Genomic DNA, 12,130 nt, shown 5'->3' on the forward strand with positions numbered 1-12,130 from the left:
CTTCACTATAAATGTAAATTAGCTAGCCTAATAACATTATTAAACAGGATTTATAAAATGTCATGGACAAAAATGGTCATGACTACAGGAATTTTTGCAGTCCAGATCTAATTTTGTAAATCAGAGTGAACATTGAATCTTGTAATTGAATTGCCCATTTTAAAAATGCAACACCACTACAGGATGTGCAGTAGTTAAGAAATGGCTGCACTTCTTGGGTGCCTGAAAGTACTGGGCTCTTCATGGTGCCTCACAGACCCAGGCTGCTCAGTTATTTCTTAACTACTGTTGTGGGCTATTGCTTATATTAACAGATAGTTGCTTTCAAGCAAATGTCTTAAGTGATTATTTTAAAAGGACCCAAGATAAATGTTTAAAATGTAGTGTGGAGTTTGTGTATGGGACAGATAAAGCTCAAAACATCACACTGTACAGTATATAAATGTCATTTTATTAGCAATGTCTTACTGAAATAAAAGCAAGGAAAAAAACAAAAAGGACTATCACTTTATCATAAAATAAAAGGATATAAGCATGTATTAGAGAGTTAAAATACACAAGAAACCCTGTGAAAACAATTATATCAGGTACACTGTAGGGGTGTTTGAATGAATCCTTTTATACTTCAGACCAATAGTCTTGTGATTTTTTTTTATATCAGTCAAGTACTTGTATTTATTTTTCTAAAATGTCAAGATTCAAATCTGTGTGAATCTGCACACCCCTAATGCAAAGGTTTTTGATGAATAACAAAAGACAGTTCATCTACAAAGAGGGCATTTCTTCAGGATGCAAGGCAAATGTGTGCAGGTAAATAACCAGTTTAGTTACACCGTGTAACAATTATTTTTTTTTTTGGTTCCTGGGTAAGTAAGTGTTATTTCCTAATTGCTTATGCCTCAAAAGTATAGAAAATGGCTATTATTCCCCCCCCCAAACTATGCTTTTGTGACCAAGAAAAATACAGTATAATCTTAAATCTTGAAAAACTACCCATTTCTAAATCTTTTGTAGTCATTTGTATTACTTTAGTATAAATACATGTTAATTTGGATTCATATGTTGTTTTTTTCTGACTGTGAACGAAAACACATTTGCCCGTTTTCCCATTGGAAATAGTGATATTTTGAAATATCACTGTCCTGGTCACAAAAGCAAAGTTTGTGGGGAATAGCAGCCATTTTCTATACGAGGCATAAGCAATTGGAAAATAACACTTGCTACCCAGGAACAAAAATTGTGTTATAGTGTTATCAGTGTGCCGTCTTTGATTTAGTTTTGTCTGGCCTGTTCTGCCCAGCCTTGCTGACCCCATTCAGGCTCTGCGCGAACCTTGCCACTGTAGACACGCCATCCACAAACTTGGTCTTGAACAGAACATTGGCATTGTTAAACATGCCATCCTTGAGAGACACCACTATGAACTGGAACAACAAAAGGAGAAATTTAAGTAATGAAAGATACCATAGTTTTAATGACAAAAGCATTATTCTTATTTAAGGCAAGGACTGAGTATTTATATGCAAGCAATAACACTTGGTTTTAGAATCTATTGATCGGCTGCATTTTGTACTACAGTCCAAGGCTTTAAGGCGTTCACTGTGGCCGACTGGATCGTGGCTTTAAAGAAAAGTAATCTGAGGAGACTGACATTTAAGTTTGTATGACTCCATTTACTTTCTTGCATGTTAGACTAATAATTATGAACAAAGGTTAATCTGTGTGGCCTGTAATGGTGGTGAATATTTCACTTTAAAATGCTGCTGACCCAAACCCCCTTTGATCTTAATGTATGAAATGAACAATTGGTTTCATTGTTTTAACTGTCTGCCTTTGGAATTTCAGCAACCAATCAGAATGCAGGAAGTTTAAGCCATTTTATAAGGTTGCATTATAAACCCCCAGTCAAGGTGTGCGTTTATTGGCAGCATTTGATTCAAAATTAGCAAATTTTTTTTTTTTTTTTTTTTTTTTTTTTTTTTTTACACACACAATCCAACCAGTGCACTCATCTATAATAACTGCACAGAGATATCCTCTACCCAATAAATGCTGCAAGTCACCCCTCTTCTGTTCTGAGCGAACCATTCAAAATCACAACAGGCACTGCACATGTGGAATACCTGCGAGTGTCGGAAGTGCGTCCGCAGCATCTGGCCAATGTTCTGTGTGTGGGAGAGGTCCAGGGCAGCATCGACCTCGTCTAGAATGTAGATTGGGGCCAGCTTGAAGAGGAGCATGGCCAATATTAGGAGACAAGGCTACCAGAGACCTGCGGAAATATTTTAAACAAATAAATACCTGTGCACTTCTAATTTGCAAATGAAGCAAGTGGATAACACCCCACAGGGACTACACATTTACTTGTAAATGTGAATAGAAAAACAATGTTCTAGGGTCTTGTCATGACATTGCTAGAATGATGCATTAGTATGCTATGCATGTACTTACAACCTCCCAAAAAAAACACACAAAAAAAAAAAAAACACACAACTAACCTTTGACCCCCACTAAGTTCAGTTAGATTTTCTTTCCAGGTGTTTCCAAGAGCAACTTTGAACTCCAAGCCATCAAGGGCACTTTTACCTTCAGGCGGAGCCAGTCTTGCATCTGCTCCTGGCAGCAAGGTGGAGAAGATGGAGCCAAAATCTTTGTTCACCTAATACATTTCAAATATTCTTATGACTACCTATAAATACATACCCCATTTTCTGCACTTTATTGTGGGAATGCTGTACCCCCTTTCACATTACCACTCAAACCATATCAGTATCTGATATTCTACTGGTACTGTCGACCATAATCAATACTGAAGTTCTTAACTTTATTTTTACTTTGTGAAAGAAAAAAGGGAAAAAACTGATTCATCACTTTTTGTCATGCAATGTTAAGAGCTTCATTTCTCTTTTGGTCTAGCTCTTCAATAGTTGTATGGATTTTGGATTTATCACTCAACAATTCTTTTCTTCTTCATCAGGTCATTGTACTATCACAGAAGAACAAAAACAATTCCTCTTACTGTTCTGAACACATTTCAAGGACTTATTCAGTGATGCCATGACTACAGGTCTAAATTCTATAGTAACTGTTTAGCTTTTAATTTTAGAAAACTGAAAATGAATGTCTTACTCAGACCTACATAGAATATGGAACCGACGATGTATGTAGACATTCTATGCCAGAATAGATTGAACACATGGGGACCCCTTTCCATGGTTTTCTATTAATGAGGATCCATCCACCCTGGTCCAGATTTGACATACATGCCCTTCAATTGTAAGGATGTTGCCTGTCAAGACCCTGTACATGTTACATGGGATTTTCACCAACAGGTTCTGTGGAACCAGTATTTGTATCTTGTATGCGGGAATCTTGACAGAAGGCAAAACATGGACCACTACCCCATAGTCATTCACTATGACAACCCAGCAGAAACTATATATTTGCATTTACAAATCACAAGTTTATTAATTACCCTCTCTTCAGCCTGACTGAGCATGTTCGTTGCCCTCATATTGATGTTTCTTCCCAGCTTCTCCTTAGTCTCTTGTAGTTTAAGTCGCTGGCCGGCTTCTTTGGGGTTATTTGTTTTAAAGTCATAGGCTGTGTTGGGCTGGCCAAAGAGATGCTTTCCTGTAGATTATGTTATCAATGTGCAATTGTGGCACGCATTCTAAAATAAAGCTTGGTGGGAATTGCCACGACTATTAATCTACCTTTCTAAATCATATGCCCCTGTCCAATGAAGTGATGCCTATGACTTTCAGTGCTCACTCCGTGCAACACTGACAAAAAGTAGAAATTAAATCTATAGACTGATAGTTTAATAAAACACGATTTTTTTTATATAGCAGACTTACAGCTGAAGTGCAACAATCTTGATATGAAAATAAACATAATACAGGTTTCTCTTCAGTACATGCTTTCATATTACTCAGAAAGTGGGTCTTGTTGACTGCTCCTGTCTTAAGATCCTACAAATGTTTTAAATGTAGACACACAAGCTTCTTCTCTTAAATTGGTATCATTTGGTCCCATTACTGAGATAACAGGGGCATGCCTGTTTACTACTCCCTACAGCATATATATATATTATATATATATATATATATATATATATATATATATATATATATATATATATATATATATATATATATATATATATATATATATATATATATATATATATATATATATATATATATATATATATATATATATATATATATATATAATAAACAACTACTAATAAACCCAACATTTAAGCTTAGCATTGCATAAAATAGGAAATCCCTATTTTCTTTTACACAATACTTTATACAAATTTAAGGTAACAAGTTCTGTTGACTAATTGTCACACATATGGTTAATTTACCAAGACTGCAACACTGAGCTTCAGCCGAGTGTACCGGTTATGAAAATGAAACTGAGCCTGAATGCTGCAACAAAAACAGGAAAGCCTGACCTACCCTAGCCGCTGCATCAGCACTGTCTTATGCTTGTTGATGTTATGCTCCAGCTCTTAAGTTGAGCATCATTGTTCTGCTCTCCGAGCTTGGTCGCCTCAGACGATTTTTCTTTGATTTCCTTGTCTTGTGTCATGATTATTTCTTTCTGTTTGGCAAGATCATCTTGGGCCTTCTTGACTGCTTCCTGAAAATACCAAGTTCATGTTTTAATAAAATCTGAGATGTACACGCAGGAATATTATTGCCACATGTATACCAACCTTATTTTTGGAGACTTCAGAAGTCATACTGTCAATCTGTTCCTGAATGCCTTTCATAGCTTCATCCACAGTCTCGATCTGCTGCATGTAGGCAGCCTGCTCCCTCTCCAGTTCCAGAACCAAGGTATCAGCTTCCTGTGAAGTAAAGGTGTTTATCATCCCCTGATAACTGTTCTTAAATCATTTAATACCATTTCTGCACTCAGCATATTTTACCTTTGGTAATAGAGTATGGGAGCAAGGTGATATTCAAAACACAGAATACTTCAAACTAGACAGATCTAAATTCCAGCAGACTTTTCTAGCAATGCAATCAGAAACACCGGTCATAGGTGCTGCTTGCAACAGATTAAAAATCTGACAAGTATGGCAAGCGTGGGGGGAGTACCTTCTTTCTTGCAAATATGCCCAATTGTCAACCTCGTTCAAATTCACCCCACATGTATCATTTACCTGCTGCTTTCCCTTCATCTTTTCATTAGACGTCCGCCTTTCTAGCTGCGTTTAGTTTCTGCCGAGCCTCCTTGAGCTCCTTCTCACGCTCTGCTTCAGCATTTTTCATTTTGTTTTCCAGCACTTTGTATTTCTCCTCAGCTTTCTTCTGCACCTCCTTAGTTTTAAGGACCTCCACTTTCCTCTAACAATCAGACAATTGTGAGGCTGGATAGCAGGTCGTGGGGAGGGGCATCTGATGCAATTAAAATATTGCAGTTTATTTGATTCTTTAACTATGAGATATCTTATTGAAAGAAATACATGTTAAAAAAAAGAAAGAAAAGAAATGATACAGCTCTACTTAATAGGTTTCTAAAATATTAGAGGTAGCCACCGAACAAAGTTGAGTGTACTTTCTCTTACAGGCCTGACACAGCAAAGAGTACATGAGAAATACACTCTCAACTTGACTGAGGTAGCCACTGAACATTTACTGTCTAAACATACATTGCCACAGGCTGCACAATTTAAATGAATAAATCAACTTAAGGATTTCTACAATACAGAGCATCAAAAACACCTTGCCCTTCATTATCTTTTCTACACCCAAATTTACCAATAGTGTTCCTGAGTGTGTCTAGTTCCTCTTACCGTTTGTGGTAGGAGCTCTGTGAAGTTTGGTCTGTAAAATGTTTGCCTTTTCAGTCTTCATGTCCAACTGTTGTTTAATCTGTCTGTACCTGCAGAGTTAAAAATCCATTATGAATATAACTTGTACAATACTACAATATGCCAATATCTACACTAAAACATTAAACATTTACAAATAAGGCCTTTTTTTTCTCCACTGGGATAGTGTACAAAGTGATTTGGTCCTGTTTGATCCCATTATTAGCAGATGTGAAATTAAGTTATAAATAAATACAAAGAGAATTCACTTTGGGCCAGGTCGCTCCGATGACTGGGCTTGCATCTTGTTATCTTGGACATCCTTCAGCTCCTGTAGTTTAGACAGAACTGAAGCAGTCTGGGTGCGGGCACCTAGGAATACAAACAATTGCTGTACAGCTAGGTTCAGCAAAGATGCCACTAAACTACAGTGGTGAAGCAAGCAGGGATGTAAATGTAAACATTTAGGCAGATATGCCTCAAAATACATTTTAGAACTTTGCTGAAGCTTTTAAAGTTTGTTAAAAGCTGTGTTGTGAAAAGTATGCAATTGCTTGGCTCAAACATCCAAAACAAATAACACAGTTAGCTGAACTAAATTGCTGTTGAAAAACCAAAACATCAGGTGCAGAATCTTCAATATAGAAGGATTGTTGAACTCGGTATACAAATTTATACTTCAATATAACTTGGCCTTTTGTTTTTACCATGTTTTCAAAACCTGGCCAAGGCACAGGACATTACCTCCACTCAGTGCTCCCTGGGGGTCAAAGGTGTTTCCCCCAAGTGTTACAGTTTGTCATGACCCTCTTGTTGAAGGTTACTTTTTTGGCATTATCAAGGCAATCACACACCAGAGCGGATCCAAAAACATACTCCATGGCTTTCTGAAGTCCCGATTCATATCCAACCAAGGACAGGGCAGTGTGTACATTATCAGCGCCAACCTAAAATAAACAGTTATTAAATACTAATGAAAACTGTTTATACAGTAACTGTTGGTTTGACATTTGTCTTATAGAAGGTGTACATCTTCAAGCAAGACCCCCCCCCCTCCCCCTCCCTCAGTCAGCCGATTCAAATTCAGCGCCATTCCGCGACACGGACACAGAGAACTGGCACACCCCCAATTCATGGAAGTCTGCATCACCCCTAACAGATGGAAAGCCACCAGGGAGATAGAAGGTCAGAACAGCTGGGTTCAGGTAGGCAGAAGCAGGGAAAAAAAGAAACTCTTCGTCAAACACAACCACCAGAAATCAAAACAACCAACAAATTTGAGTCACTTCAGAATTTTGATGAGCAGAACCAACAACAAGAGAATGAAAGGAACAACATCCAGGACCCTATTGACAGTAGTGACCAGACAGCAAAAAGGGAGGTCATGATTGTTGGGGACTCCATATTGAGAAACACAGCAAGTTCAATTCGCAGTTTGGACCCCCTTACTACAACAGTGTGCTGCCTTCCGGGAGCCTCGGTCAAGCACATCACTGAGAACGTGGACAGGCTCCTAGAACGAACAGGAGACGACCCGGTAGTAGTCGTCCACATCGGTACAAACAACATTGGAAGAGACAGACCAAAATCCCTGCAAAACAAATTCAGAGAGCTAGGAAGGAAATTAAACCAAAAACCAAAACTGTGGTATTTTCTGGTATACTACCGGCACCTTGCAAAGGACCATATGGACAGCTGGAAATAATTAATCAAAACGCATGGCTGAAGACGTGGTGCACACGGGAAGGCTTCACCTATCTTGATCATTGGACCACATTCTACAACGAGGACTATCTGTATAGACGGGACGGACTGCACTTAAATAACAAGGGAACCAGTCTACTTGGAGAAAAGATCCTCGAGCAGGTTCAGAAGCATTTAAACTAGAAAGGAAGGGGGGAAAAAAACAAAAAAACAAAAGGGAGACTGCATCAAAACAAGAACAACAACTCAGGTAAGACAACCATTAAATGTATTTATCTAAATGCTAGAAGTAGCAGAAACAAAATTCTAGAACTTGAAGCTACTGCACTAACAAGTAACTATGATGTGATAGGTGTTACAGAAACTTGGTTGTCTGAGAGTGATGGGGATGAATATAATATTTGTGGGTATACACTGTATAGGAAAGACAGGCAGGACAGAAGAGGAGGAGGGGTAGCACTATACATAAGAAACAGTCTTGAAGCCCAGGTGTTAAACCTGGACAAAGAAAATAAAACCGAATCAATATGGGTCAGAATAACGGACAAAAATTCAAAGGGCATAATAGGAGCATGCTATAGACCGCCAGATTCAAACGGTGAGCAAAATAATCTGTTATACAATGACATTAGAAATGCGTGTAGCAAAGGAGAAACCACACTAATGGGGGATTTCAACTTCCCATATAATGGGAAAACCCGATGGGTAGCACGAAGGACGAAATTGAAATGGCGGAAATGACACATGACTGCTTCCTAACACAATTTGTCAAGGCACCGACTAGAGGGGAGGCATGCCTTGATTTAGTCTTTTCAAATAACGAAGACAGAATAACTAAAACAGAGGTCAGAGAACCACTGGCAAACTCAGACCACAACATGGTCTTATTTGAAGTGTTTAAAACCCCAAAAGTAATGACTAAAGCTAAGGTTTACAATTTTAGAAAAGCAAACTATGAAGGTATGAAACAGAGACTAACAGCTTCAAAACCATCTTGGTCCTTTTTGTATCCACAATCCATCTTTTTAACTTCAGCCTGCTTGGTCTTCAGCTCTTGTTGGGCATGCTTCAGTTTCATCTGTGCCTGAAAGTCAGAGAACAGTATTAATAAGATTCAAACCTCACAGACACACAAATTCCTTCAAATTTCTATTAAAAGAAACCTTTTAAGATCTTTATACGAAGTGCCTTTCACACAACCAAACCCCTACTGGAGGACTTGTTATTGAAAGAATGTTAAGCCTCAGTCTCAGCTTTGCTTGTCATTTTTACAGGTCATAAACAGCCCTGCCAGAGTGGCCTCTTCCCCCTCCTCATTGCTGGACAGCCCTGCTGAGACAGCATTGAAGTGCTGCTGGGCTGCAGTCAGGGCTTCAGCATCTTGTTGACTCGCCTCTTGCATGGCACTCAATCCATCCGTATTTCTCTTCACTTCCTCCTTCTCAGCTAGGGCTAAATAGGTAAACTACAATGTAAGTCTATTCACTACAGTATTTCATAGTTCTGCCTTAAATCTATTTTGGTTACTCCCCACAACTATTTACCTATAGGGGCACAACCTTCTTGATATAAGTGACCATAATCTCAGGCACCCAGTTTGTAACAAAAGCCAATAGCTGCATGATAAGGAAGTGGGGGTTGTTGACATTGAGCCCAACTGAACAGAACAGGTCCTGCACACGGGTATTGTTCGCATTTACCCCATTGATGAGGTACTTGTTTCTACCAATGACAACCTTGAAAACAAGAAACAGTAGGTTAAATATGAATTATAAATGGGGAAGGCAATGTATTTGAATATATGCATCCGGTGTTGACGCATTTGACATGCAAGTCTAGTTTAACATTAAGAATGATACATTTACTCTTTGCTAAACTTAAAAACATGTATTTATTTAAAACTGATCTACTTGATAAATGGGATTTTTTTGCATGATGAATGTTTCACTGAAACCAATTGAAAAACATGATGCAGGAGTAGTCTGTAGTATGCAGATGAAAGAAGAAAACAAACTACCTGTCTGGTGACAGTGATTTCATCATGGGCCTCAAACCCTAGTGGACTTTGCTTCTTGTCAGAATTGTCAAAGGTAATGGAAACAGTAGTTTTGGTAATCCCTGCTTGACCATTTTTGTACACCAAATCCTGGAGATTAGAGGCATGCACCTAAAGAGCAAAATGAAATCGCTGAATACAGCAGTAACTGCAAAATAACATTTCAAAAACACACACATATATATAGTAAACGATCCTTTCACTTTTCACGTTCGTTGCCCCTTTCAAAGTAGACCCAGGACACAAATGGAATTGATTTAAGTGCTGATGTGCACTTTTAATAAACACCAATCAAATAAACAAAACAAACACCTAGCTCCTTCTTGGAGCACTAACTATACAGTCTGGAACCTAACTCAACCAGGACAGCTAAGCTGTTTACCTGTAACCCAAACACAACTCACAAGGTTTAACACAGCACTTTACCTTGACTGCTTGGAAGCAGACCACACCTTCTGCCTCCCTACACACAGCAGCCCTGAACAAACTGCCTGTCTCTCTTAAATACCCTGCACCTGGCTTTAATTTACAACTACCACCAGGTGCAGAGAATTACTAAACAATTAAACAATTACACAATTAAACCCAAATGTGCATTCTCACAAGGTTTTCAGCAGGGAAGGATTTTAACCCCCTCCCTGGTACCTTACTATATATATATATATATATATATATATATATATATATATATATATATATATATATATATATATATATATATATATCTGATATATATAATTAAAGTTACTTCTTTCTCCGACCTTAGCTCGAAAGCTAGTTATATCGATATACACATATACAGATAAATACAAACACACACACAAATACATAGGTACAAAAAATAAAAAATGTCTACTTGTACAAGTATATAATATAACATACGGTACAGACAAAAAATGCATCAACGCTTATGTAGAATGGGAGTGTCACAAAACTGAGCTACAAATTGTCATCTTGAGAAAAACACAAAACTGTCAAGCTGGCTATACTTGAGTCAGGTTGGAGATTCCCAGCAGAAAACAAACCGAATCAAGGATGTTGGACTTGCCGCTGCCATTCAATCCAGTGATGGCGCTGAAAAGTTGAAAAGTTCACAGTTATTACAAAATTGAAATGACTCCCAACTTAATTTATTTTTCAGAAGTCCAGTTTCTCAATATACTATAGGCACCCATACTTTTGTGAAGTGAGAGTACAATGCCCATACCTAAAAATCATGGAAAAGGTTTTTTTTTTTTTTTTCTCTCTGTTGTAATATATGAATATTAAAATCTTACCACGTAATCTTTATATAATTCCAGATTACTAAATTATTTCCTGTCATTTTTATCGTTTATTTTACGTCTCAATAGATCTTGTTAGGCCTCTGCTTGTCATAATTGTTTGATTCTGACATTTTTTATTTCTTGTTATTACGATTTGCAAGCTAATTTGTAGTCCAAACCCCTCATGTTCTCATCTGCCTGTTTTTTTTTTTTTTTTTTTTTAATTACTTTCTTCGAAGCCAAAGAATAAAAAATGAAACATGTCATTATACTGTTGTACAGCATTCGAACTGCTATGGATTAGTTCACCGCTAGCTATCGCTGTGCTACTATAGGAAACCACTGTTTTCTGCCTTCTATATTGTACTTTTTTGTATTCCAAAGCAGCTGAATAGAAAACAGTGCAATCAGTAAAAATAAACAGGCATACAACAATATTTCATTCAGTATTTTGGTATTCTCTGTATTTTAAATATAATATAGGGAAAATACAAGTGGCTAATGTGTATGTTATCACTGTATGTTATCACTTAATCCTGAACTTTACAGGTAGCGAGTGCAGCTGGGAAAGGGTGTGTGTGTGTGTGTGTGAGGTGATCACATTTTTTTACACATGGCAAGGATCCTGACAACAGCATTCTGAACTAGCTATAGTCGGTTTATGGAGACCACCATATAGAGAGTTGCAGTAGTTTAGTCGAGAGGAGACAAATGCATGACAAAGTATCTCCGCTTCTGGGAAGGAAAGGTAGGGACGAACTTTGGAGATGTTTTGAGGAAGATCCCTGCCACCTCCTCCTGCTTGCAATGGATAAATACTTTGTGGTTATGGTCCATAATATATTAAAGATTACTAACTTTGTAATTCAAAGTTCCTGCACATGTTACATATTTCAAGAAATGCATAAAAGAAAAGAAATGCCACAGACATCATGCCCACGTCATTGAGAAGAACACATTCCAGAGCCTTCCAGGATATTAAAAGTCTGCTGCCAAGTATTGCTCTGGCATTTGAAATCTGTTAAAATAATAAACATGGCTCAAGTGATATTCCACTTTTATTCACGCTGACCTACTTCTTTACAGTAACATAGAACTTGTTCCCCAAAATTTAAAATAACAGTAATTGAAAAAGAAAAAAAAAAGTGATTGGAATGTTTTTTATCATAGAAGTAAAGACAAATACGTATGGAGGTGGAGGTGCCCTGTCTTTCTCTCCATTGTATGCTACACTTGCCGTAAAACTAGATAAACACCCGGGTGTTTATT

At 37.6% G+C, this 12,130-nt stretch overlaps 1 pseudogene; it reads right to left on the minus strand.

Annotated features, from left to right (window-relative positions):
* Positions 1–1,231: 1,231 nt before the first annotated feature.
* Positions 1,232–10,675, minus strand: LOC121326519 (annotated as a pseudogene).
* Between the last annotated feature and the right edge of the window lie 1,455 nt (positions 10,676–12,130).

Source organism: Polyodon spathula, chromosome 2 (genome assembly GCF_017654505.1).
Source record: "Polyodon spathula isolate WHYD16114869_AA chromosome 2, ASM1765450v1, whole genome shotgun sequence".
Taxonomy (NCBI): Eukaryota; Metazoa; Chordata; class Actinopteri; order Acipenseriformes; family Polyodontidae; genus Polyodon; species Polyodon spathula.